The 26171-nt window shown below is 39.8% G+C and overlaps 1 protein-coding gene and 1 pseudogene across 14 annotated transcripts in view; one reads left to right on the top strand and one right to left on the bottom strand.

The window, feature by feature from the left end:
• The window catches only part of DOCK3 (dedicator of cytokinesis 3), a 603425-nt gene that overhangs the window by 530644 nt on the left and 46610 nt on the right, over nucleotides 1-26171 (bottom strand). The gene's annotated exons all lie outside the window — the stretch shown is intronic.
• On the top strand, nucleotides 12274-14529 carry LOC101090424 (annotated as a pseudogene).

Genomic DNA, 26171 nt, shown 5'->3' with positions numbered 1-26171 from the left:
AACTTAAAAAAAAAACAAAGAAAGAAAAGTCAAAAGACATATAACCTTCACCACCAACACTCACTCAAAAGAGAACCAGTAAAGAGATTATACTTTGCTACAACAGAAAACATCACTTCTGAACCAGGAATCTTATAAACCATGCCAAAAACCAGCTGTGCTCATGAAATGATGAAGAAACATTCTTCATCTATATGAAATTACTATGAGGAAAAAGAAAAGCAAAGCTGAAAACACTTCAACTAATAAAAGTCCTAAGTTCCCCCCTCACCAACCCGCCAAAAAATTAACTACGGAGCAGAAGAAAACTGTAACTCACAACTACACACTTGTAGCATCTAAGTATATGAGGATTAAAAAAAAAAAACCTTGAATTATAAGTTTGAAAAATAAAAACAAAAATAGACCAGAAATGGAGGTGCCTGGGTGGCTCAGTCAGTTAAGCATCCAACTCTTGGTTTCAGCTCAGGTCATGATCTCATGGTTTGTGAGTTTGAGCCCCACATCAGGCTTCACTCTGACAGCAGAGCCTGCTTGGGATCCTCTCTCCCTCTCTCCCTCTCTCTGCTTCCCCCATCTCTCTGTCAGAAATAAATAAAACAAAACGTTCTTTAAAAATGGACCAGAAAACAATAAGAAAAGAAACAAGTTGATTCAAAAAAAAATCCAGTGAAAATAGAAGAAAAAGTCAAAATCATATCAGAAATGAAGATCAGATTTGAATGAAAACTTCATACTGTGTATTGAAGAAAAAAAAGGAAATGAGAATATGAATGAGATAAATAAGTGAAAGTGAAAGTAGTTGAAATGGAAGACAAGTGAATATTTTAAACTTAAAGTTTAAATGGAATTCCTAAAAGCTAAAAGCGAAACACTGGAATGTGCCTAATAATTAAAACTGTAATTTGAAAAAGGTTTCTTAAAACAAAAGAAAACCTGAACCTACGTATTGAAATCATCCATCAGGCACTTGGGAAATTGACCCATAATGAAAAACTTTGAGACATGCCCTAGAAAAGCTAATAGACTTTAAAGAAAAAAAAAATCCCTGAAGGCATCAAAAAAAATCAGGAAAACAAGAAAACTACACTGACATCAGAAATCTCAAAAACAAGGTAACAATAAAGCAGCATTTTCAAGAAACCATAAGAAGGCATGTATGAATCAAGAATTGCCTATCAAACTGGGGCGCCTGGGTGGCTCAGTTGGTTAAGCGTCCAACTTCGGCTCAGGTCATGATCTCGCAGTTTGTGAGTTCGAGCCCTGTGTCTAGCTCTGTGCTGACAGCTTGGAGCCTGGAGCCTGCTTCGTATTCTGTATCTCTCCAACTCTCTAACTCTCCCATGCTCATACTCTGTCTCTGTCTCTCAAAAATAAATAAATGTTTAAAAACAATTTTTTTAAAAAGAATTGTCTATCTATGGGGCGCCTGGGTGGCGCAGTCGGTTAAGCGTCCGACTTCAGCCAGGTCACGATCTCGCGGTCCGTGAGTTCGAGCCCCGCGTCAGGCTCTGGGCTGATGGCTCAGAGCCTGGAGCCTGTTTCCGATTCTGTGTCTCCCTCTCTCTCTGCCCCTCCCCCATTCATGCTCTGTCTCTCTCTGTCCCCAAAATAAATAAATGTTGAAAAAAAAAATTAAAAAAAAAAAAAAAAAAGAATTGTCTATCAAACCAAGCTGTCCTTCAAGTACCAAGACATTTTTTTTAGGTGTTGGGCATTAAATAATCCAGAAATTCTACACCCATTTCCCTTTCTCGAACAAACTACTAAAGAATGAGACTCATCCAAACAAGAGATGACTAGAGAAAGAACTACAAGGGAAATTACTGTGAATTTGATATATTTAATTATAGATCCAATAAAAGAGGAAGAAGTGAGGATTAAAATAATATATAAATTTTGTATGTTTCGACAACATACAAATAATGCAACTAAATATTAAAGGAAGGAAGAGAAGGAAGAAGAAAAGTGAAATTAGCTTACTGTTTATTGTATAAAGGTAAGAGTCAAAGGATAACACAGGAAAATGGCAAACTAAACAGTAAAAATAGTAAAAAAAACAAAAACAAAAAAAAAACCTAAAACAGGACATTAAGGGCATTTGAAAAAAAGTATTACTTGGATAAAAACAGAAGTGTTGCTAAATACCTAAAAGATTAAAACAAAGGCACAGAAAGATGTAGAGAACATCACACTATAAAAAATATAACAAGTATAATTCATATATCAATTATTTTTTAAAATGTGACAGGGTCAACACAAAAATTAAGTCATATTTATAAATGTCAATGGGCTTTATTCAACCATTAAAAGACATTTTCAGTTTGACAAGCATAGCAAGACCCAACTACATGCTTTATATCAAAAGAAAAGACTTCTAAAATAGATTCATAAATGCAAAAAAAGAGGATTTTTCAGTCTGTGAACCATTCCAAATTAGTTTTTGTATATGGTGTGGAGCGGAGGTCAAGATTCATTTTTATGTATGAGTATCAAGGTCTTCTAGCACCATTTGATTAAAAGATTGTTCATTCATTATTCACTCAATTACATAGTCTCTTTGTCAAAAATCCCCACATCCATGAGTCCATGTAACACATAAATAAATCAATATGTACATAAGTCAGTTATGTATATATGGACTCTGTTCTATTCCACTAATCTAAATGTCTATCTTTGCACCAATAACCATACTACCTTGCTCACTGTACCTTCAAAAGAAGTATGGAAATCAGACTGCATACACTCTCCAACACTACACTTTTCAAAAACTGTTGTGGCTATATAAATTTTAGCTTCTCAAATTCTGCAGAATAAAGTCTGGTAGGATATTGACTGGGATAATAATAATAAGTCCTCCAACCAATGAACATGTTATCTCTCAACTTATCTAGATCTTTAATTTCTCAACAATGTTTTGTTATTTTCAAATTAGAGCTCCTACATATCCTACAAATTTTGTTGTATTTATCCCTAGGTATTCAATGTTTCTGATATTATTGTAAAGCATGTTCTTTCATTGCACAAATTGCTCATTAGAAAAACAAAAATAAGCAACTGATTTTACATACATTGGCTTTGTTCTGAGACCTTGCCAACTACATAATTAATTCCAGTAATTTCTTTTTATATTCTTTACAGTGTACATAATCATGGTCAGCTACAAGTTTAAGGGTTTTCTTTCTTTAATTCCAATATTCAAGTTTGCTACAGGCATACCTCATTGTATTGCACTTTTGCTTTATTGTGCGTCACAGATTTTGCATTTTTTACAAACTGAAGGTCTGTTACAACCCTGCCTTGAGCAAGTCTATTACTGTCATTTTGCCAACAGTATTAGCTCAGTTCATGTCTCTTTGTCACATCTTGGTAATTCTTGCAATATTTTAAACTTTTTCATCATTATTTTATTTGTTATGTTGATCTGTGGCCAGTGATATTTAATATTACTATTGTAACTATATTGGGTGCAATGAACCGTGACCATATAAGACAGGTAAACTTCATCAATAAATGTACGTATTCTTTTTTTTTAATTTTTATTTAAGTTCTACTTAGTTAACATACAGAGAAATATGAGTTTCAGGAGGAGAATTCAGAGATTCATTACTTACATACAACACCCAGTGAGTATCATAACAAGTGCTCCTTAATACCCATCACCCATCTAGCCTACCTCACACCCATCTCCCACCATCAACCCTTAGTTTGCTCTCTATTGTTAAGACTCTCTTATAGTTTGCTCCCTCTCTCTTTTTGCCCCCTCCCATGTGTTCATTTGTTTTGTTTCTTAAATTCCACATATGACTGAAATCATACGGTATTTGTCTTTCTCTGACTTATTTTGATTAGCATAATACACTCCAGCTGCATCCATGTTGTCACAAATGGTGACATGGAAAAGATTTCATTCTTTCTGATGGCTGAGTAATATTCCATTGTATTGATACACCACATCTTCATCCATTCATCAGTCAATAGACACTTGGGCTCTTTCCACAGTTTGGCTTTTGTTGATAATGCTCCTATAAACATTACGGTCCATGTACCCCTATGAATCTGTATTTTTTTAACCCTTTGGGCAAATACCTAGTAATGCAATTGCTAGGGCATAGGACAGTCCTATTTTTAACTTTCTGAGGAAGCTCCATACTGTTCTCCAGAGTGGCTGTACCAGGTTACATTCCCACCAACAATGCAAGAGTGTTCCTCTTTTCTACACATCCTCACCAACACCTGTTGTTTCTTGTGTTGGTCATTTTAGCCATTTTGACAGGTGTGAGGTGGTATCTCATCAAGGTTTGCATTTGTATTTCCCTAATGATGAGTGATGTTGACCATCTTTTCATGTGTCTGTTAACCATTTGGATTTCTTTGGAAAAGTGTCTCTTCATGCCTTCTGCCCATTTCTTAACAGAACTATTTGTTTTTTAGGTGTTGAGTTTAATAAGTTCTTTATAAATTTTGGATACTAATACTTTATCAGATATATCATTTGCAAATATCTTCTCCCATTCTCTAGGCTGCCCTTTAGTTTTGCTGATTGTTTCTTTCACTGGGCAGAAGCTTTTTATCTTTTTTTATTTATTTTTGAGAAAGAGAGCACAAGTGGAGGAGGGACGGGGGCGGGCAGGGAGCAGAGGATCTGAAGTGGGCTCTGTGCTGACAGCAGTGAGCCTGATGAAGGGCTTGAACTCACAAACTGTGATATGACCTGAACTGAAGTCAGAGGCTCAACTAACTGAGCCACCCAGGCACCCCAAAATTTTTTCCTGATTAAGTCCCAACAGTTCACGTTTGCTTTTGTTTCCCTTGCCTCTGGCAATGTGTCTAGTAAGAAGTTGCTCCAGCCAGGTCAAAGAGGTTGCTGACTCTGCTCTCCTCTAGGATTTTGATGGCTTCCTGTCTCACCTTTAAGTCTTTCATCCATTTTGAATTTATTTTTGTGTATGCTGTAAGAAAGTGGTCCAGTTTCATTCTTCTGCCATGTCGCTGTCCAATGTTCCCAGCACCATTTGTTGAAAAGTCTGTCTTTTTTCCATTGGATATTCTTTCCTGCTTTGTCAAAGATTAGTTGACCATATGGTTGTGGGTCCATTTCTGGGTATTCTATTCTGTTCCATTAATCCTATGTGTCTGTTCTGGTGCCAGTACCATATGTCTTGATGATTACAGCTATAAAGTATAGCTTGAAATCTGGAATCATGATGCCTCCAGTTTTGTTTTTCTTTTTCAGGATTGCTTTGGCTATTCAGGGTCTTTTGTGGTTTAATACACATTTTAGATTGTTCTTGCTCTGTGAAATATGCTGTTGGTATGTTGGTGGGGGTTGCATTAAATGTGTAGATTGTTTTGGGTAGAAAGACATTTTAACGATGTTTGTTCTTCCAATCTATAAGCATGGAATGCATTTCTTTGTGCCCTCTTCAATTTCTTTCATAAGTGTTCTATAGTTTTCAGAATACAGGCCTTTTACCTCTTTGGTTAGGTTTATTCCTAGGTATCTAATTGTTTTTGGTACAATTGCAATGGGACCAATTCCTTGATTCTTTTTTCTGCTGCTTCATTATTGGTGTATAGGAATGCAATCTATTTCTGTACATTGACTTTATATTCTGTGACTTTGCTGAATTCATCTATTCTAGCAATTTTTTGGTAGAGTCTTTCAGGTTTTCTACATACATGTCATCTGCAAATAGTGAAATTTTGTCTTCTTTGCTTATTTGGATGCATTTTATTTCTTTTTGTTGTCTGAATGCTGAGGCTAAGACTTCTAGTACTATGTTAAATAGTAATGGTAAGAGTGGACATCCGGGTCTTGTTCCTAACTGCAGAGGAAAAGCTCTCAGTTTTTCCCCACTGAGGATGGTATTAGCTGTGGGTTTTTCATATATGGCCTTCATGATGTTGAGGTATGTGAGGTTTTTAGCAAGAATCGATGATGTGTTTTGTCAAATGTCTTTTCTGCATCTAATGACAAAATCATATGGTTATCCTTTCTTTTATTAATGTGTATATCACATTGATAGATATGCAGATAATGAACCACCCCTGCAGCCTAGGAATAAATCCTACTTGATCGTGGTGAATAACTCTTCCAATGTACTGTTGGATTCAATTTGCTGGTATCTTGTTGAGAATTTTTACATCCATGTTCATCAGGCATACTGGCCTGTAATTCTCCTTTTTAGTAAGGTATGTCTGGTTTTGGAACCAAGGTAATGATGACCTTGTAGAATGAGTTTGGAAGTTTTCCTTCCATTTCTATTTTTTAGGACAATTTGAGAAGAATAGGTATTAACTCTTACTTAAATGTCGGGTAGAATTCCCCTGGGAAGCGATCTGGCCCTTGACATTTGTTTCTTAGATTTTTTTTTTAATGTTTATTTATTTAAGAGAGAGATGGAGAGAGCGAGCAGGGGGAGGGTCAGAGACAGAGAGGGAGAGAGGGAATCTGAAGCAGGCTCTGTGCTGTCAACATGGAACTCAATGCAGGGCTTGATCTTATGAACCCTGAGATCTTGACCAGAGCTGAAGTCAAGAAGCAGATACGTAGCTGAATCAGACACCTAGGTGCCCCTGTCAAGAGATTTTTGATTACTGATTCAATTTCTTTGCTAATTATGGGTCTGCTCAAATATTCTATTTCTTCCTGTTTCAGTTTTGTTAGTTTGTAGATTTCTAGGAATTTGTCCACTTCTTCCAGATCAGCCAGTTTGTTCACATATAATCTTTCATAATATTCTCTTATAATTGTTTGTATTTCTGTGGTGCTGGTTGTGATCTCTCCTCTTTCATTCATAATTTTACTTATTTGGGTCCTTTCTCTTTTTGATAAGTCCAGCTAGGGGTTTATCAATTGTATTAATTCTTTTGAAGAACCAGCTCTTAGTTTAATTTATCTGTTCTACTGATTTTTTTGTTTCTATATTATTTCTGCTCTAATCTTTATTATTTCCCTTCCTCTGCTGGCTTAAGGCCTTATTCACCGCCATTCCTTTTCTAGCTCCTTTAGGTATAAGGTTATTTTATGTATTTGAGACTTTTATTGCTTTTTGAGGTAGGCCTGTATTGCAATATACTTCCCTCTTAGGACTGCCTTTGCTGCATCCCAAAGGTTTCGGACTGCCATGTTTTCATTTTCATTTGCTTCCATGTACTTTTTATATTTTCTTTAATTTCCTTGTTAACTCATTCATTCTTTAGTAGGATGTTCTTTAACCTCCATGTTATTTGTGGTCTTTCCAAATTTTTTCTTGTGGTTGACTTCAAGTTTTATACCGTCATGGTCTGAAAATATACATGGTATAATCTCCATCTTTTTGTTCCTGTTGAGGGCTGATCTGTGACCCAGTATATGATATATTCTAGAGAATGTTCTGTGTACACTCGAAAAGAATGTGTATTTGGCTGCTTTAGGATGAAATGTTCTGAATATATCTGTTAAGTCCATTCAGTCCAGTGTGTCATTCAAAGCCATTGTTTTCTTGTTGATTTTCTGCTTAGATGATCTGTCCATTGCTCTAAGTGGGGTGTTAAAGTCCCCTACTATTATGGTATTATTATCAATGAGTTTCTTTACATTTGTGATTAACTGATTTATATATCTGGCTTCTTCAAGTTGGGGGGCATATATTTACAACTGTTAGATCTTCTTGATAGAAAAACTCCTTAATTATGATACAATGCCCTCTTAATCTCTTGTTACAACCTTAGGTTTAAAATCTAGTTTGTCTAAGTATGGCTACTCCGACTTTCTTCTGATGTCCATTAGCATGATAGATGGTTCTCCATCACCTTACTTTTTTTTTAATTTTTTTAATTTTTTTTTATTACATTTTTTTTGAGAGTGAGATAAAGCACAAGTGGGGTAGGGGCAGACAGAGAAGAAAACACACAATCCGAAGCAGGCTCCAGGCTCTGAGCTATCAGCACAGAGCCCGTTGTGGGGCTTGAACCCACAAACTGTGAGATCATGACCTGAGCCAAAATCGGACACTCAACCGACTGAGCAGGCGCCCCATCCACCCTCTCACTTTCAATCTGCAGGTGACTTAGATCCAAAATTAGTCTCTTGTAGGCAGCATATACATGTATCTTGTGGTTTTTCTCTTTCATCCACTCTGAGATCTTAGTCTTTTGATTGGAGCCATTCAGTCCATATACATTCAGAGTAATTATTCACAGATATGAATTTAGTGCCATTGTATTACCTGTAAAGTTGGTATTTCTGGTGATGTTCTGTTCCTTTTTAGTCTTTGTTGCTTTTGGTCTTCCCCCCCCCCAAAGAGTCCCTTTAATAGGGGTATCTGGGTGGCTCAGTCAGTTAAGTGTCCAACTTTTGGTTTCAGCTCAGGTCATGATCTCACAGTTTGGGGGCTTGGGCCCATCAGGCTCTGTTCTGGCAGCACAGAGGCTGCTTGGGATTCTCTGTCACCCCCTCTCTCTCTGCCCTGCCCCTCTCTCAAAGGAAATAAATGAACATTTAAAATATATATATATTTCGGGGGCACCTCGGTGGCTCGGTCACTTGAGCATCCGACTTCGGCTCAGGTCATGATCTTGGAGTCTGTGAGTTCAAGCCCTGCATCAGGCTCTGTGCTGACAGCTCAGAGCCTGGAGCCTGCTTTGGATTCTGTGTCTCGCTCTCTCTCTGCCCCTCCCCCACTCATGCTCTGCCTCTCTGTCAAGAATAAATAAACATTTTTAAAAAATTTTAATATATATATATTTCTTACAATGCTGGTTTAGTGGTCATGATGAACTCTTTTAGTTTTTGTTTGTCTGGTAAACCCTTTATCTCTCCTTCTATTCTGAATGACAGTCTTGCTAGATAAAGTAGTCTTGGATACATATGTTTCCCATTCAGCATGTTGAATATACCCTGCCACTCCCTTCTGGCCTGCCAAATTTCTGGAACAGATATAATGAGAACCTTATCTGTTTTCCCTTACAGGTGAAGGGCTTTCCTTTCCCTTGCTACTTTCAGAATTCCTTCCTTGTCTATGTATTTTGTGAATTTGACTATGATATGTCTTGGTAATGGCTGGCTTTTATTATATTTAATGGGAGTTCTCTGTGCTTCTTGGAATTTGATATCTGTGTCCTTTCCCAGACTGGGGAAGTTTTCAGCTATAATTTGCTCAAATAAACCTTCTGTCCCTTTTTCTGTCTCTTCATCTTCTGGGACTCCTATGATATGAATGTTACTACACTTTAAGGAGTCACTGAGTTCCCTAAGTCTACATTCATGACCCAATACCTTTGCTTCCCTCTTCTTTTCAGCTTCATTATTTTCTATAATTCTATCTTCTATATCACTGACTCATTCTCTGCTTCATTCATCCTCATTGTCATGGCATCCATTCTAGTTTGCATTTTGGTTATAGCATTTTAAATTTCAGCCTGACCAGTTTTTATTTCTTTTATCTCTGCAGCAAGGGATTCTCTAGTGTCTTCTATGCTTTCCTCAAGTCCACTTAGTATCCTTTTAACTGTTTTAAATTCTAGTTCAAGCATCTTACTTACCTCTGCATTGACTAAATCCCTAGCCGTTACTTCTTCCCATTCCTTCTTTTGAGGTGAATTCCTCCATCTTGTCAAATTATCAAGGTCACTGTTTTTTGTTAGTAAAGCCTGTTTTATTCCTGCTCCTGAGAGTAATGGCTATATTAAGAAGAGAACCAAAAACTACCAAACAAATGAAATTAAAAGGGAAGCTAGTTCTTTTGTGTGTTTTGGTCTGCTTGTTAAAAGCAAAATTAGGGGCGCCTGGGTGGCGCAGTCGGTTAAGCGTCCGACTTCAGCCAGGTCACGATCTCGCGGTCTGTGAGTTCGAGCCCCGCGTCGGGCTCTGGGCTGATGGCTCAGAGCCTGGAGCCTGTTTCCGATTCTGTGTCTCCCTCTCTCTCTGCCCCTCCCCCGTTCATGGTCTGTCTCTCTCTGTCCCAAAAATAAATAAACGTTGAAAAAAAATTAAAAAAAAAAAAAAAAAAGCAAAATTAGATCCTAGGTGTATTTGTGTCTGCTTATGAAAAGAAGCTAGATCAAATAAATAAAATAATAATAAATACATTAAAAATAAAAAAATGTTTTTCCTGTATCCCATTAAAAAGAAAAAAACCCAGGAGCGCCTGGGTGGCTCAGCTGGTTGAGCGTCTGACTTCAGCTCAGGTCATGATCTTGCAGTCCGTGAGTTCAAGCCCCCGTGGGGCTCTGTGCTGACAGCTTGGAGCCTAGATTCTCCTTCAGATTCTGTGTGTGTGTTTGTCTCTCTCTGACCCTCCCCCGCTCATGCTCTGTCTCTCTTAAGAATAAACATTAAAAAAAAAAAAAAAACCCAAGGGACACTAGATCCTGTTTCCCCTACAGCCAAACCTTTGCAGAACTCAATGATCAGTAGACTTGGCACAAGCCAGGGGTTTGTGCTGGTCTTCTGGGAATGGGGCCTGCTGCACTGATTCTCAGAAGGTCTTGTCCTAGTGGAGATGCACCTGCAGGATGCAGGGGGGCGGGGCTTGATGTAAGTGGCTCCAGCCTCTACTTGCTGGCACTGTTTTACTCATTGACATGGGTCAGGGCTCATGAATGGGAGAGAAAATGGGAGTTTCCCCGCTCTCTCATCTTAAGACAGGAGCTCCCGCCTGCCACTACACAGGAAGCCCTCACAGAAGAGCAAAACAATCAACCTTCCTGTGTCCCCAGCTTCTGTCAGATCCCTGCCTTCACCCGGTGTGTGTCCAAGTCGTCTGTCTGCCAGGTGGCACAGCATCCCATGTTTTAGCTCAGGTGTAGCTGGGTTTCAAAACTCCAAATTTCAGAGACCCTATGACACAGACCTGCGCTGATCTTCTAAGGGAGAGTCTTGTTGCATTGTAGCCGATTGCTGGTTTGTCCCAGAAAATGATCACGCAAGTGCATAGCAGCTTAGAGTTTATGGTAAAGTGCAGCAGAAAGCCAGCACCAAGGCCCTCAGTGGGAGGCCCTGTTTCTTTGTTGGTGAATGGGGCAGCTCAATGGCATCTGCAGGGTCTTTTGTACGCAGAGAAGCCATGCCACCTCTCCCAAATCTACACCAAGAAGGGGAAATGTTTCTCCCCATGCAATCCAGGGGATCCTCAGACCATGCTACTTACTCCTGGGTTTCTGCCTTCCTTCTCCACTGGAGCACCACCAAGTCTGCCAGGAGAGACCCTGGCAATGGCACAGACCTCCAATTCACACTTTGTGCTCTGCCACTTATAAAAGCTTACAGTGCTTAGCTCCTCTTCTTTTCCCAGTCAATGGTTTGGGGGAAGAGTTTTCTTGTGAAATCCCCTGCACATGATGTCACTCTGTTTTCATTCTTCGTCTCTCACTCACTCACTCCTCTTCCCGTGATCAGGGCTCCCTCCCCTCCACAGTGCCCACCAAATCAACTCTCCAAAGCTCCTACCTCCACGAGGGGGTTGTTTGCCTACTTACAGATGTGCAGTTTTGTTCTCTCAGTCCTCAGATCGATTTCTTGGGTGTTCAGAATAATTTGATATTGGGGCACCTGGGTGGCTCTGTCAGTTAAGCATCTGACTTCAGCTCAGGTCATGATCTCACAGTTCATGGGTTCAAGTCCCATGTCAGGCTCTGTGCTGACAGCTCAGAGCCTGGAGCCTGTTTCAGATTCTGTGTCTCCCTCTCTCTCTCTGCCCCTCTCCCACTCACACACTCTCTCTCTCTCAAAAATAAATAAACATTAAAAAAAGTAATTTGACATTTATCTAGTTGTGTTCAAGGGACAAGGCAAGCTCAGGGTCTCCCTATCCTCTGCCATCTTAACTCCTCCAGTAAATATTGTGTGTGTTCTGACTGTTCTACCAACCAGCCATTCCCCTGTCTCTCTCCCTCTCCTCAGACCTCCCTATTCCAAAACACAAAAATATTGAAATTAGGCCAATTAATAGCCCTACAGTGGCCTCTAAGTATTCAACTGAAAGGAAAAGTCAAGTCTCTCACTTTAAATCAAAAGCTAGAAATAATTAAGCTTAGTGAAGAAGGCATGTTGAAAGCCAATAGGCCAAAAGCTAGGCCTCTGGCACCAAACACTTAGCCAAGTTGTGAATGCAAAGGAAATGTTTTGGAAGGAAATTGAAAGTGCTACTCCAGTGAACCCACAAATTATAAGAAAGCAAAACAGTCTTATTGCTGATATGGATGACATATGCTGGATAAAAGATCAAACCAGCCACAACATTCCTTTAAGCCCCCAAATTAATCCAATTCTACAAAGGACTGGGAGGGATGAGGGCACTGCAGAAGAAAAGTTTGAAGCAAGCAGACATTGGTTTATGAGGTTTAAGGAAAGAAGACATCCATCTCCCTAATATAAAAGTACAAGATGAAGCAGCAAGTACTGACATAAAGCTGCAGCAAGTTATCCAGAAGATCTAGCTAAGATAATTAATGAAGGTGGCTACACTAAACAACAGATTTTCTATGTAGACAAAACAGCCTTATATTGGAAGAAGATGCTATCTAGGACTTTCATTAGAAAGCTAGAGAGAAGTCAATGCCTGGCTTAAAAGTTTCAAAGGATAGGCTACTCTCCTGTTAGGGGCTAATGCAGCTGATGACTTTAAGATGAAAGCCAATGCTCACTTACCATTCTGAAAATTCTAGGGCCCTTAAGAATTATGCTAAATCTACTCTTCCTGTGCTCTATAAGTGGAATTGTAAAGCCTAAAAGACAGCACATCTGTTTACAACATGGTTTACTAATATTTGAAGGCCACTGTTAATACCTACCACTCAGGAAAAAGATTCTCCTTTCAAAATATTATTCTCATTGACAATGCAGCTGATCACCCAAAACCTCTGATGGAGATATCCTGCAAGATTAATATTGTTTTCATGCCTGCTAACCATCCATTTTATCCCATGGCTCATGGAATAATTTCAACTGTCAGTATTTTTATTTAAGAAATATATTTTGTCTAGTTTCTAAGGATCATGTCTCTGAGGTCAGGATTCCTGATCCAGAGACAATGCCCTGATGGGTAGCACCTGAAGGTATCATCAAGAGTAACTGAAATAAGTTGACAGCTGTAATGACATGAACCTCTGTGAGTCCCTTCTCTGTGGCATCTATGCCTATGTTTTTGAGAAGCCTTCTGCCATCCAGCAACAAGGCATTCTTCCTTGTATCAGGGTTATGATATGATTGCTCAAGCCCAATCTGGGACTAGGAAAACAGCCACTTTTGCCACATTAATTCTGCAACAAGATGGAATTGAATCTAAAGACTACACAGGCTTTGGTCCTGGCACCCACTAGAGAGTTAGCTCAGCAGATACAGAAGGTAGTCATGGTATTAGGATATTACGTGGGTGCCCCCTGCCATGCCTGCATTGGGGGGACCAATGTACATTCTGAAGTGCAGAAGCTGCAGATGGAAGATCCCCATAACATCATGGGTACCCCAGGTCATGTGTTTGATATGCTTAACCAGAAACACCTGTCTCCCAAATACATCAAGTAGTTTGTACTGGACAAGTTGATGAAATGTTTTTTTTCTTTTATTTTTTTAATTTACATCCAAGTTAGTTAGCATATAGTGCAACAATGATTTCAGGAGTAGATTCCTTAATACCCCTTACCCATTTAGCCCATCCCCCCTCCCACAACTCCTCTAGTAACCCTCTGTTTGTTCTCCATATTCAAGAGTCTCTTATGTCTTGTCCCCCTCCCTGTTTTTATATTATTTTTGCTTCTCTTCCCTTATGTTTATCTGTTCTGTGTCTAAGTCCTCATATGAATGAAGTCATGTGGTATTTGTCTTTGACTAATTTCACTTAGTATAATACCCTCTAGTTCCATCCAGCTGATGAAATGTTAAGCCGCGGATTCAAGGACCAGATCTATGACATATTCCAAAAGCTCAACAGCAACACCCTGGTGGTATTGCTGTCAGCTACAATGCCTTCCAACATGCTTGAGGTGACCAAGAAGTTCATGAGGGACCCCATTCAGATTCTGCTCAAAAAGGAGGAGTTGACCCTGAAGGGTATCCACTGGTTCTACTTCAATGTGGAAGGAGAGGAGTGGAAGCTGGACACATAGTGTGACTTGTATGAAACCCTGACCATCATGCAGGCAGTCATACTCATCAACACCCTAAGAAAGGTTTATTGACTCATTGAAAAGATGTACACCAAAGACCCCACCATGTCTGCTATGCACAGAGATATGGAATGAGATGTTAAATGAGATGTTATCATGAAGGAGTACTAGAGTACTGGCTCTAGCAGAGTACTGATTACTACTGATTTGCTGGCCAGAGGCAATGATGTGCCACAGGTTTCTTCAGTCATCAAGTATGACCTTCCCACCAACAGGGAAAATTATATTGACAGAATCAGTCCTGGTGGACAATTTGGCCATAATGGTGTGGCTACTGACATAGTGACAGAAAAAGACAAGAGGATTCTTCAATATAGGGAAACCCTCCATAACACCTCCATTGAAGAGATGCCCCTCAATGTTCCTGAACTCATCTAAGGAACTGTCCTGCTACCTAGCCCTACTGAGGGTTCAGTCCATGGGGGCTTAAGAGGAGCAGGAGAGGGGAGGGAAGGGAACCAAGGGATGGACATCTTGTCATTTTTTTCTTTTTTTCTTTGAATAAATGTCACTTTTTGAGGCAAAAAAAAAAAAAAGAATTTTGTAAGGTTACAGCTTCCATAGATAGTGGTTCCTTTATCTGGACAAAGTAAATTGAAAACCTTCTGGTAAGAATTCATAACTCTAGATGTCATTAAGAACTTTCGTGATTCACAGGAAGAGGTCAAAATATCCATATGAACAGGAGTTTGAAAGCAGCTGATTCTAACCATCATTGATGACCTTGAAGGATTCAAGACTTCTGTGAAGAAAGTAACCACAGATGTGATGGAAATAGCAAGAGAGCCAAAATTAGTAGTAGAGTCTGAACCTGTGATCGAATTGCTGCAATTTCATGATAAAACTTTTTTTTAACGTTTATTTATTTTTGAGAGAGAGACAGAGCATGAGTGGGGGAGGGGCAGAGAGAGAGAGGGAGACACAAAATCCAAAGCAGGTTTTAGGCTCCGAGCTGTCAGCACAGAGCCCAAAGCAGGACTCGAACCCACGAACCATGAAATCATGACCTGAGCCAAAGTCTGATACTCAACCGACTGAGCCACCTAGGCACCCCTCATGATAAAACTTTAACATTGGAATTGCTTCTTATGGATAAACAAACTAGTTTCTTGAGATGGAATCTTCTCCTAGTGACAATGCTGTGAAGACTGGTGAAATGACAACAAAGGATTTAGAATATTACATCAACTTCATTGATAAAGCAGCAGCAGGATTTAAGACACTGACTACAATCCTGGAAGAAGTTCTACTGTGGATAAAATGCTATCAAACAGCATCCCATACTACAGAGAAAAATCATTCGTAAAAAGAAGAGTCAATGCAGCAAACTTCACTGTTATCTTAAAGAAATTGCCACAAACACTCAACCTTCAGCAGCCACCACTCTAATCAGTCAGCAGCTGTCAACATCAAGACCCTCCACCAGCAAAAATAATATAATTTGCTGAAAGCTCAGATGATAGTTAGCATTTTTTTAGCAATACAGTATCTTTTAATTTTTGGAGGGAGACTCTAAATGCTTTTTATTTTTTTAAGTTTTTATTACAATTCCAGTTAACATAGTGTAATAGTAGTTTCAGGTGTACAATATAGTGGTTCAATACCTCCATATGATACCCAGTAGTCATCACAACAAGTGCACTCCATAATCCCCATCACCTATTTAACCCATCCCCCCAACTACCTCCCCTCTAGTAGTTTGTCCTCTCTAGTTAAGAATCGGTTTGTTGCTTTGCCTCTTTCTTTTTTTTCCTTTGCTCGTTTGTTTCTTAAATTCCACATACAAGTAAAATCATACAGTATTTGTCTTTCTCTGACTTAAGGGATGTCCACTGTTTAATACACATAATTTTACTACACACTTAATAGACTATAGTATAAACATAACTTTTCTATGCACTAGGAAACCAAAAAATTCATTTGACTCACTTTATTGTGATATTCAGTTGATTGCAGTGGTCTGGAAACCAAACTGGCAGTATCTCCAAGGTATGCTTGTACTTTTTTTCTTGATTTATGGGACAAAGCTCCCAAAGCAATGTCAAATAAAACTTACAGGGGCGTCTGGGTGGCTCAGTTGGTTGAGCATCCAACTTGGCTCAGGTCATGATCTCACAGTTTGTGGGTTCGCACCCCACATTGGGCTCTGTGCTGACAGCTCGGAGCCTGGACCCTGCTTTGGATTCTGTGTCTCCCTCTTGCTCTGCTCCTCCCCTACTCATGCTCTGTCTCTCTCTCTCAAAAATAAATAAACATTAAAAAAATAAAAAAAATAAAACTTATAAAGGCAGATGTTCTTATTTTGTTCCTGAAGTTTGAAGGGAAACATTCTATGTTTCATTATTAAGCATAATGTTAGATGTGGGTTCTTCATATGTGCCTTTTATTAGATTGGTAAATCCAGCATTATATAAAATATATACATTGTATAAATCTATATAAATTATTTGCTTATATCAAGAGTTTTTACATCTATAATCATAAAAGATATTGGTCTATAATTTTCTTTTAATCTTATTAGGGTTTTAGATAAAAGTTACACTGGCTTCATAATGAGTTAGGAAATGTTTCACCCTCTTTTGCTTTTGAAAAGCATGTTTCACAGAATTCACACATGAAACCATTTGGGACTTGAGTCTTCTTTGTGAGAAAATTATTTTATTAGAAACTGAATTTATTTAATTTAGTATCACTCTATTTCTTCCTGTGTCAATTTTGTTCAAATGTGCCTCTCAAGGAATTTAAGTAAAATGATTCATAATATTCTCTAATGTTCTCTCATTATGAATGTTTTATTTAATTTAGTCTTACTAAGAACTTATCATTTTTATTAATCCTTTTAAAAAATCACTTTTAGTTTTACTAGTTTTCTCTAGTCTCCATCCATTTTCTACTTAATTGATTTCTGCTCTGATTTTATTTCATTCTATTTTAATTTGCTATTGTTTTTCTATTTTCTCCAGTAGGTAGCTTGGATTATTCACTTTAAATCTTTCTTGCCTTCCAACCACTCTGGAAAACAGTATGGAGGGTCCTCAAAAAGTTAAAAATAGAACTATCCTACGATCCAGCAATTACGCTACTATTTACCCAAAGGATACAAAAATACTCATTCAAAGGGATACGTGCACTCCAATGTTTACAGCAGCAACATCCAAATTATGGAAAGTGCCTAAATCTCCATCGACTGGTAAATGAATAAAGAAAATGTGGTATATCTATACAATGGAATATTACTCAGCCATAAAAAAGAATTAAATCTTGGGGTGCTTGGGTGACTCGGTCAGTTAAGCATCCAACTCTTGATTTCAGCTCAGGTCATGAGCTTGCACTTCATGGATTTGAGCCCATCAGGTTCCATGCTGACAATACAGAGCCTGCTTGAGATTCTCTCTCTCCCTCACCTTCTGCCACTCCCCACTTGCAAAATTCACACACCCTCTCTCTCTCAAAATAAATAAATAAACTTAAAAAAATTAAATATTGCCATTTGCAACAATGTGGATGGAGCTAGAGAGTATTATGCTAAATGAAATAAGTCACAGAAAGACAATTACCATATGATTTTACTCATGTGGAATTTAAGAAACAAAACAAATGAACATGGTGGGGAGAAGAGGCAAATCAAGACACAGACTATTTTAAGTTTATTTATTTTGAGAGAGAGAGAGAGAGAGAGAGAGAAAGTGAACATGAGCAGGGGAGGGGCAGAGAGAGGAGGAGAGAGAGAGAATCCCAAGCAGGCTCCTCCCTGTCAGTGTAGAGCCCGACATGGGGCTCAATCCCATGAATCATGAGATCATTCCCCAAGCCAAAACCAAGAGTCAGACACTTAACCAACTGAGCCACCCAGGCACCCACAGACTTTTAACTATAGAGAACTGATACTTGCTAGACGGGAGGGGAGTGGGAATGTGTTAAATAGGTGATGGCTATTAAGGAGGGCACTTGTTGTGATGAGCACTGGGTGCTGTATGTAGGTGATGAATCACTGAATTCGACACCTAAAACTAATACTACACTGAATTTTACCTAATTAGAATTTAAATAAAAACTTGTAAAGAAAAAAATCTTTCTTTCTTTCCAATATAAGCATTTAAAACTTCCCCACTATGGGGCGCCTGGGTGGCGCAGTCGGTTAAGCGTCCGACTTCAGCCAGGTCACGATCTCGCGGTCCGTGAGTTCGAGCCCCGCGTCGGGCTCTGGGCTGATGGCTCAGAGCCTGGAGCTTGTTTCCGATTCTGTGTCTCCCTCTCTCTCTGCCCCTCGCCCGTTCATGCTCTGTCTCTCTCTGTCCCAAAAATAAATAAACGTTGAAAAAAAAATTAAAAAAAAAAAAAAAAACTTCCCCACTATGAAAGTGGATGATGGACACTGAAGAGGGCACCTGTTGGGATGAGCACTAGGTGTTGTATGGAAACCAATTTGACAATAAATTTCATATTAAAAAAAATAAAAAATAATAAATAAAACTTCCCCGCTATGATGTGACAAGAAGAGCAGTCACCCCTGCGCAATTCCCCCTGAAAGTCCAGAACCTCACCTTATGTCAGATAGACCCTGAATGAGTCTCACAGAGACACTCTTACAGCCCAGAGCAGGCTCAGAATTGCTGTGTGAGGTGCGGCCTGGGTAGAATAGGCCTGAGAGTAATGCCCAGGGGAAAGAGCCTTCCATCAGTCAATGGACCAATACTGTTTCCATGGTTTGGACAAAAGCAACATGGAAACCTTAGAGGCTGGCATCAGGAGAAACTGCATGAGGGGTACAGGATCCCTCTGCACCACCTCTGCAACTTCTCTGTAAACCCAAAATCACTCCAAAGTAAAAAGCTCATTAAAAAATTTTTTTCAGTAAATAAAAAAATTAAACTATAAAATTTCCTCTAGCATTGCAATATTTATTGCATCCACAAATTTTGATAGTATGTTTTCATTATTCAATTCAAAACATTTTCTAATTTCCTTTGTGGTTTTTTTTTATAATTGACTGATGAGTTATTTAGAAATATTTCCAAATATGTGAGGGTTTCCTGATTATCTTATCATTGATCTCTAAGTTAATTTTATTCTAGTTGGAGAACACACTCCATTATTTCAATCCTCGAAAATTTATTAAGATATGTTTTTTGGTGGCACCTGGGTGGCTCAGTCAGTTGAGCAACTGATCTTGATTTCAGCTCAGATCATGGTCCCAGGGTCATGGGTTCAAGCCTCGCACTGGGATCCACACTCAGCGTGCAGCCTGCTTAAGATTCACTCTCTCCCTATCTCCTGTTCACACTCGCTTTCTAAAATAAAAAAGAAATTTTTTTAAGATACGTTTTTTGGGTTAGCATATGGTCTATCTTGGTGATAACATATGCAATTTAAAGAGGGCACTTGTTGGGATGAGCACTGGGTGCTGTATGTAAGTAACGAATCATGGGAATCTACTCCCGAAGCCAAGAGCACACTGTATACACTGTATGTTAGCTAACTTGACAATAAATTATATTTAAAAAATAAAATGAAGTAAATAAATAAACTTCAAAACAAAATAAATACCTTCATTTTAAAAAAATTGTGTCCTGTTTATTTACTTAATAAATAAATAAATACCCTCATTAAAAAAAATTGTGTCCTCTGTTGGGTATAGTCATCTAAAATTTCAATTGTGGGAGGGGCGCCTGGGTGGCGCAGTCAGTTAAGCGTCCGACTTCAGCCAGGTCACGATCTCGCGGTCCGGGAGTTCGAGCCCCGCGTCAGGCTCTGGGCTGATGGCTCAGAGCCTGGAGCCTGTTTCCGATTCTGTGTCTCCCTCTCTCTCTGCCCCTCCCCCGTTCATGCTCTGTCTCTCTCTGTCCCAAAAATAAATAAACGTTCAAAAAAAAAAGAAAATTAAAATTTCAATTGTGGGAGGTTTGCAAGATGGCGGCTTAGGAAGACGCTGGGCTCACCGCACGTCCTGCTGATCACTTAGATTCCACCTACACCTGCCTAAATAACCCAGAAAACCGCCAGAGGATTAGCAGAACGGAGTCGCCGGAGCCAAACGCAGACGAGAGGCCCACGGAAGAGGGTAGGAAGGGCGGCGAGGCGGTGCGCGCTCCACGGACAGGGGGGAGGGAGCCGAGGCGGAGGGGCGGCTCGCCGGCCAAGCAGAGCCCCCGAGTCTGGCTTGCAAAAGCGGAGGGGCCTGACGGACTGTGTTCCCACAACAAGCGCGACTTAGCGTCTGGGAGGTCATAAGTTAACAGCTCTGCTCGGAAAGCGGGAAGGCTGGAGGACAAAGGGAGGGAGAGCTGCTGAGCCCCCTGACAACAGAGCTCAGTTTGGTGGGGAACAAAGGCGCTCGCCAGCGCCATCTCCCCCGCCCATCCCCCAGCCAAAATCCCAAAGAGAACCGGTTCCTGCCAGGGAACTCGCTCACTCCGCGCAAACACCCAACTCTGTGCTTCTGCGGAGCCGGCAGCGGATCTGACTCCCTCCCGCTGCCACAGGGCCCCTCCTGAAGTGGATCACCTAAGGAGAAGCAAGCTAAGCCTGCCCCTCCTGCCCCTGTGCACCTTGCCTACCCACCCCAGCTAATACGCCAGATCCCCAGCATCACAAGCCTGGCAGTGTGCAAGTAGCCCAGACGGGCCACACCACCCCACAGTGAATCCCGCCCCTAGGAGAGGGGAAGAGAAGGCACACACCAGTCTGACTGTGGCCCCAGCGGTGGGCTGGGGGCAGACATCAGGTCTGACTGCGGCCCCGCCCACCAACTCCAGTTATACACCACAGCACAGGGGAAGTGCCCTGCAGGTCCTCACAATGCCAGGGACTATCCAAAATGACCAAGCGGAAGAATTCCCCTCAGAAGAATCTCCAGGAAATAACAACAGCTAATGAGCTGATCAAAAAGGATTCAAATAATATAACAGAAAGTGAATTTAGAATAATAGTCATAAAATTAATCGCTGGGCTTGAAAACAGTATAGAGGACAGCAGAGAATCTCTTGCTACAGAGATCAAGGGACTAAGGAACAGTCACGAGGAGCTGAAAAACGCTTTAAACGAAATGCATAACAAAATGGAAACCACCACAGCTCGGCTTGAAGAGGCAGAGGAGAGAATAGGTGAACTAGAAGATAAAGTTATGGAAAAAGAGGAAGCTGAGAAAAAGAGAGATAAAAAAATCCAGGAGTATGAGGGGAAAATTAGAGAACTAAGTGATACACTAAAAAGAAATAATATACGCATAATTGGTATCCCAGAGGAGGAAGAGAGAGGGAAAGGTGCTGAAGGGGTACTTGAAGAAATAATAGCTGAGAACTTCCCTGAACTGGGGAAGGAAAAAGGCATTGAAATCCAAGAGGCACAGAGAACGCCCTTCAGACGTAACTTGAATCGATCTTCTGCACGACATATCATAGTGAAACTGGCAAAATACAAGGATAAAGAGAAAATTCTGAAAGCAGCAAGGGGTAAACGTGCCCTCACATATAAAGGGAGACCTATAAGATTCGTGACTGATCTCTCTTTTGAAACTTGGCAGGCCAGAAAGAATTGGCACGAGATTTTCAGGGTGCTAGACAGAAAAAATATGCAGCCGAGAATCCTTTACCCAGCAAGTCTGTCATTTAGAATAGAAGGAGAGATAAAGGTCTTCCCAAACAAACAAAAACTGAAGGAATTTGTCACCACTAAACCAGCCCTACAAGAGATCCTAAGGGGGACCCTGTGAGACAAAGTCCCAGAGACATCACTACAAGCATAAAACATACAGACATCACAATGACTCTACACCCGTATCTTTCTATAATAACACTGAATGTAAATGGATTAAATGCGCCAACCAAAAGACATAGGGTATCAGAATGGATAAAAAACAAGACCCATCTATTTGCTGTCTACAAGAGACTCATTTTAGACCTGAGGACACCTTTAGATTGAGAGTGAGGGGATGGAGAACTATTTATCATGCGACTGGAAGCCAAAAGAAAGCTGGAGTAGCCATACTTATATCAGACAAACTAGACTTTAAATTAAAGGCTGTAACAAGAGATGAAGAAGGACATTATACAATAGTTACAGGGTCCATCCATCAGGAAGAGCTAACAATTATAAATGTCTATGCGCCGAATACCGGAGCCCCCAAATATATAAAACAATTACTCATAAACATAAGCAACCTTATTGAGAAGAATGTCGTAATTGCAGGGGACTTTAACACCCCACTTACAGAAATGGATAGATCATCTAGATACACGGTCAATAAAGAAACAAGGGCCCTGAATGAGACATTGGATCAGATGGACTTGACAGATATATTTAGCACTCTACATCCCAAAGCAACAGAATATACTTTCTTCTCGAGTGCACATGGAACATTCTCCAAGATAGATCATATACTGGGTCACAAAACAGCCCTTCATAAGTTTACAAGAATTGAAATTATACCATGCATACTTTCAGACCACAATGCTATGAAGCTTGAAATCAACCACAGAAAAAAGTCTGGAAAACCTCCAAAAGCATGGAGGTTAAAGAACACCCTACTAACGAATGAGTGGGTCAACCAGGCAATTAGAGAAGAAATTAAAAAATATATGGAAACAAACGAAAATGAAAATACCACAATCCAAACGCTCTGGGACGCAGCGAAGGCAGTCCTGAGAGGAAAATACATTGCAATCCAGGCCTATCTCAAGAAACAAGAAAAATCCCAAATACAAAATCTAACAGCACACCTAAAGGAACTAGAAGCAGAACAGCCTAAACCCAGCAGAAGAAGGGAAATAATAAAGATCAGAGCAGAAATAAACAATATAGAATCTAAAAAAACTGTAGAGCAGATCAACGAAACCAAGAGTTGGTTTTTTGAAAAAATAAACAAAATTGACAAACCTCTCGCCAGGCTTCTCAAAAAGAAAAGGGAGATGACCCAAATAGATAAAATCATGAATGAAAATGGAATTATTACAACCAATCCCTCAGAGATACAAACAATTATCAGGGAATACTATGAAAAATTACATGCCAACAAATTGGACAACCTGGAAGAAATGGACAAATTCCTGAACACCCACACTCTTCCAAAACTCAATCAGGAGGAAATAGAAAGCTTGAACAGACCCATAACCAGCGAAGACATTGAATCGGTTATCAAAAATCTCCCAACAAATAAGAGTCCAGGACCAGATGGCTTCCCAGGGGAGTTCTACCAGACGTTTAAAGCAGAGATAATACTTATCCTTCTCAAGCTATTCCAAGAAATAGAAAGGGAAGGAAAACTTCCAGACTCATTCTATGAAGCCAGTATTACTTTGATTCCTAAACCAGACAGAGACCCAGTAAAAAAAGAGAACTACAGGCCAATATCCTTGATGAATATGGATGCAAAAATTCTCAATAAGATACTAGCAAATCGAATTCAACGGCATATAAAAAGAATTATTCACCATGATCAAGTGGGATTCATTCCTGGGATGCAGGGCTGGTTCAACATTCGCAAATCAATCAACGTGATACATCACATTAACAAAAAAAAAGAGAAGAACCATATGATCCTGTCAATCGATGCAGAAAAGGCCTTTGACAAAAATCCAGCACCCTTTCTTAATAAAAACCCTTGAGAAAGTCGGGATAGAAGGAACATACTTAAAGATCATAAAAGCCATTTATGAAAAGCCCACAGCTAACATCATCCTCAACGGGGAAAAACTGAGAGCTTTTTCCCTGAGATCAGGAACACGACAAGGATTCCCACTCTCACCGTTGCTGTTTAACATAGTGCTGGAAGTTCTAGCAACAGCAATCAGACAACAAAAGGAAATCAAAGGCATCAAAATTGGCAAAGATGAAGTCAAGCTTTCGCTTTTTGCAGATGACATGATATTATACGTGGAAAATCCGATAGACTCCACCAAAAGTCTGCTAGAACTGATACAGGAATTCAGCAAAGTTGCAGGATACAAAATCAATGTACAGAAATCAGATGCATTCTTATACACTAACAATGAAGCAACAGAAAGACAAATAAAGAAACTGATCCCATTCACAATTGCACCAAGAAGCATAAAATACCTAGGAATAAATCTAACCAAAGATGTAAAGGATCTGTATGCTGAAAACTATAGAAAGCTTATGAAGGAAATTGAAGAAGATTTAAAGAAATGGAAAGACATTTCCTGCTCATGGGTTGGAAAAATAAATATTGTCAAAATGTCAATACTACCCAAAGCTATCTACACATTCAGTGCAATCCCAATCAAAATTGCACCAGCATTCTTCTCGAAACTAGAACAAGCAATCCTCAAATTCATATGGAACCACAAAAGGCCCCGAATAGCCAAAGGAATTTTGAAGAAGAAGACCAAAGCAGGAGGCACCACAATCCCAGCCTTTAGCCTCTACTACAAAGCTGTCATCATCAAGACAGCATGGTATTGGCACAAAAACAGACACATAGACCAATGGAATAGAATAGAAACCCCAGAACTAGACCCACAAACGTACGGCCAACTCATCTTTGACAAAGCAGGAAAGAACATCCAATGGAAAAAAGACAGCCTCTTTAACAAATGGTGCTGGGAGAACTGGACAGCAACATGCAGAAGGTTGAAACTAGACCACTTTCTCACACCATTCACAAAAATAAACTCAAAATGGATAAAGGACCTAAATGTGAGACAGGAAACCATCAAAACCTTAGAGGAGAAAGCAGGAAAAGACCTCTCTGACCTCAGCCGTAGCAATCTCTTACTCGACACATCCCCAAAGGCAAGGGAATTAAAAGCAAAAGTGAATTACTGGGACCTTATGAAGGTAAAAAGCTTCTGCACAGCAAAGGAAACAACCAACAAAACTAAAAGGCAACCAACGGAATGGGAAAAGATATTCGCGAAGGACATATCGGACAAAGGGCTAGTATCCAAAATCTATAAAGAGCTCACCAAACTCCACACCCGAAAAACAAATAACCCAGTGAAGAAATGGGCAGAAAATATGAATAGACACTTCTCTAAAGAAGACATCCGGATGGCCAACAGGCACATGAAAAGATGTTCAGCGTCACTCCTTATCAGGGAAATACAAATCAAAACCACACTCAGGTATCCCCTCACGCCAGTCAGAGTGGCCAAAATGAACAAATCAGGAGACTATAGATGCTGGCGAGGATGTGGAGAAACGGGAACCCTCTTGCACTGTTGGTGGGAATGCAAATTGGTGCAGCCGCTCTGGAAAGCAGTGTGGAGGTTCCTCAGAAAATTAAAAATAGACCTACCCTATGACCCAGCAATAGCACTGCTAGGAATTTATCCAAGGGATACAGGAGTACTGATGCATAGGGCCACTTGGACCCCAATGTTCATAGCAGCATTCTCAACAATAGCCAAATTATGGAAAGAGCCTAAATGTCCATCAACTGATGAATGGATAAAGAAATTGTGGTTTATATACACAATGGAATACTACGTGGCAATGAGAAAAAATGAAATATGGCCTTTTGTAGCAACGTGGATGGAGCTGGAGAGTGTGATGCTAAGTGAAATAAGCCATACAGAGAAAGACAGATACCATATGGTTTCACTCTTATGTGGATCCTGAGAAACTTAACAGGAACCCATGGGGGAGGGGAAGAAAAAAAAAAGAGGTTAGAGTGGGAGAGAGCTAAAGCATAAGAGACTGTTAAAAACTGAGAACAAACTGAGGGTTGATGGGGGGTGGGAGGGAGGAGAGGGTGGGTGATGGGTATTGAGGAGGGCACCTTTTGGGATGAGCACTGGGTGTTGTATGGAAACCAATTTCTCAATAAATTTCATATATAAAAATAAAATAAAATAAAATAAAATTTCAATTGTGTCAAGTTTTGGTTGGTAGTGTAGTTTAAATCTTCCAAAATCTAACTGACATTTTGTCTGCTTCATCTCTCACTTACTAAAAGATAAATCTCCAATTATTATAGATACATCTATTTCTCCCTTTAGTTCTGTCAACTGTTGTTTCACGTGTGCTAAACCTCTATTAATTGTTATATACACATTTAAGAT

The sequence above is a fragment of the Felis catus genome, chromosome A2 (assembly GCF_018350175.1).
Source record: "Felis catus isolate Fca126 chromosome A2, F.catus_Fca126_mat1.0, whole genome shotgun sequence".
NCBI lineage: Eukaryota > Metazoa > Chordata > Mammalia > Carnivora > Felidae > Felis > Felis catus.
This window is presented reverse-complemented; position numbering and strand designations above follow the sequence as displayed.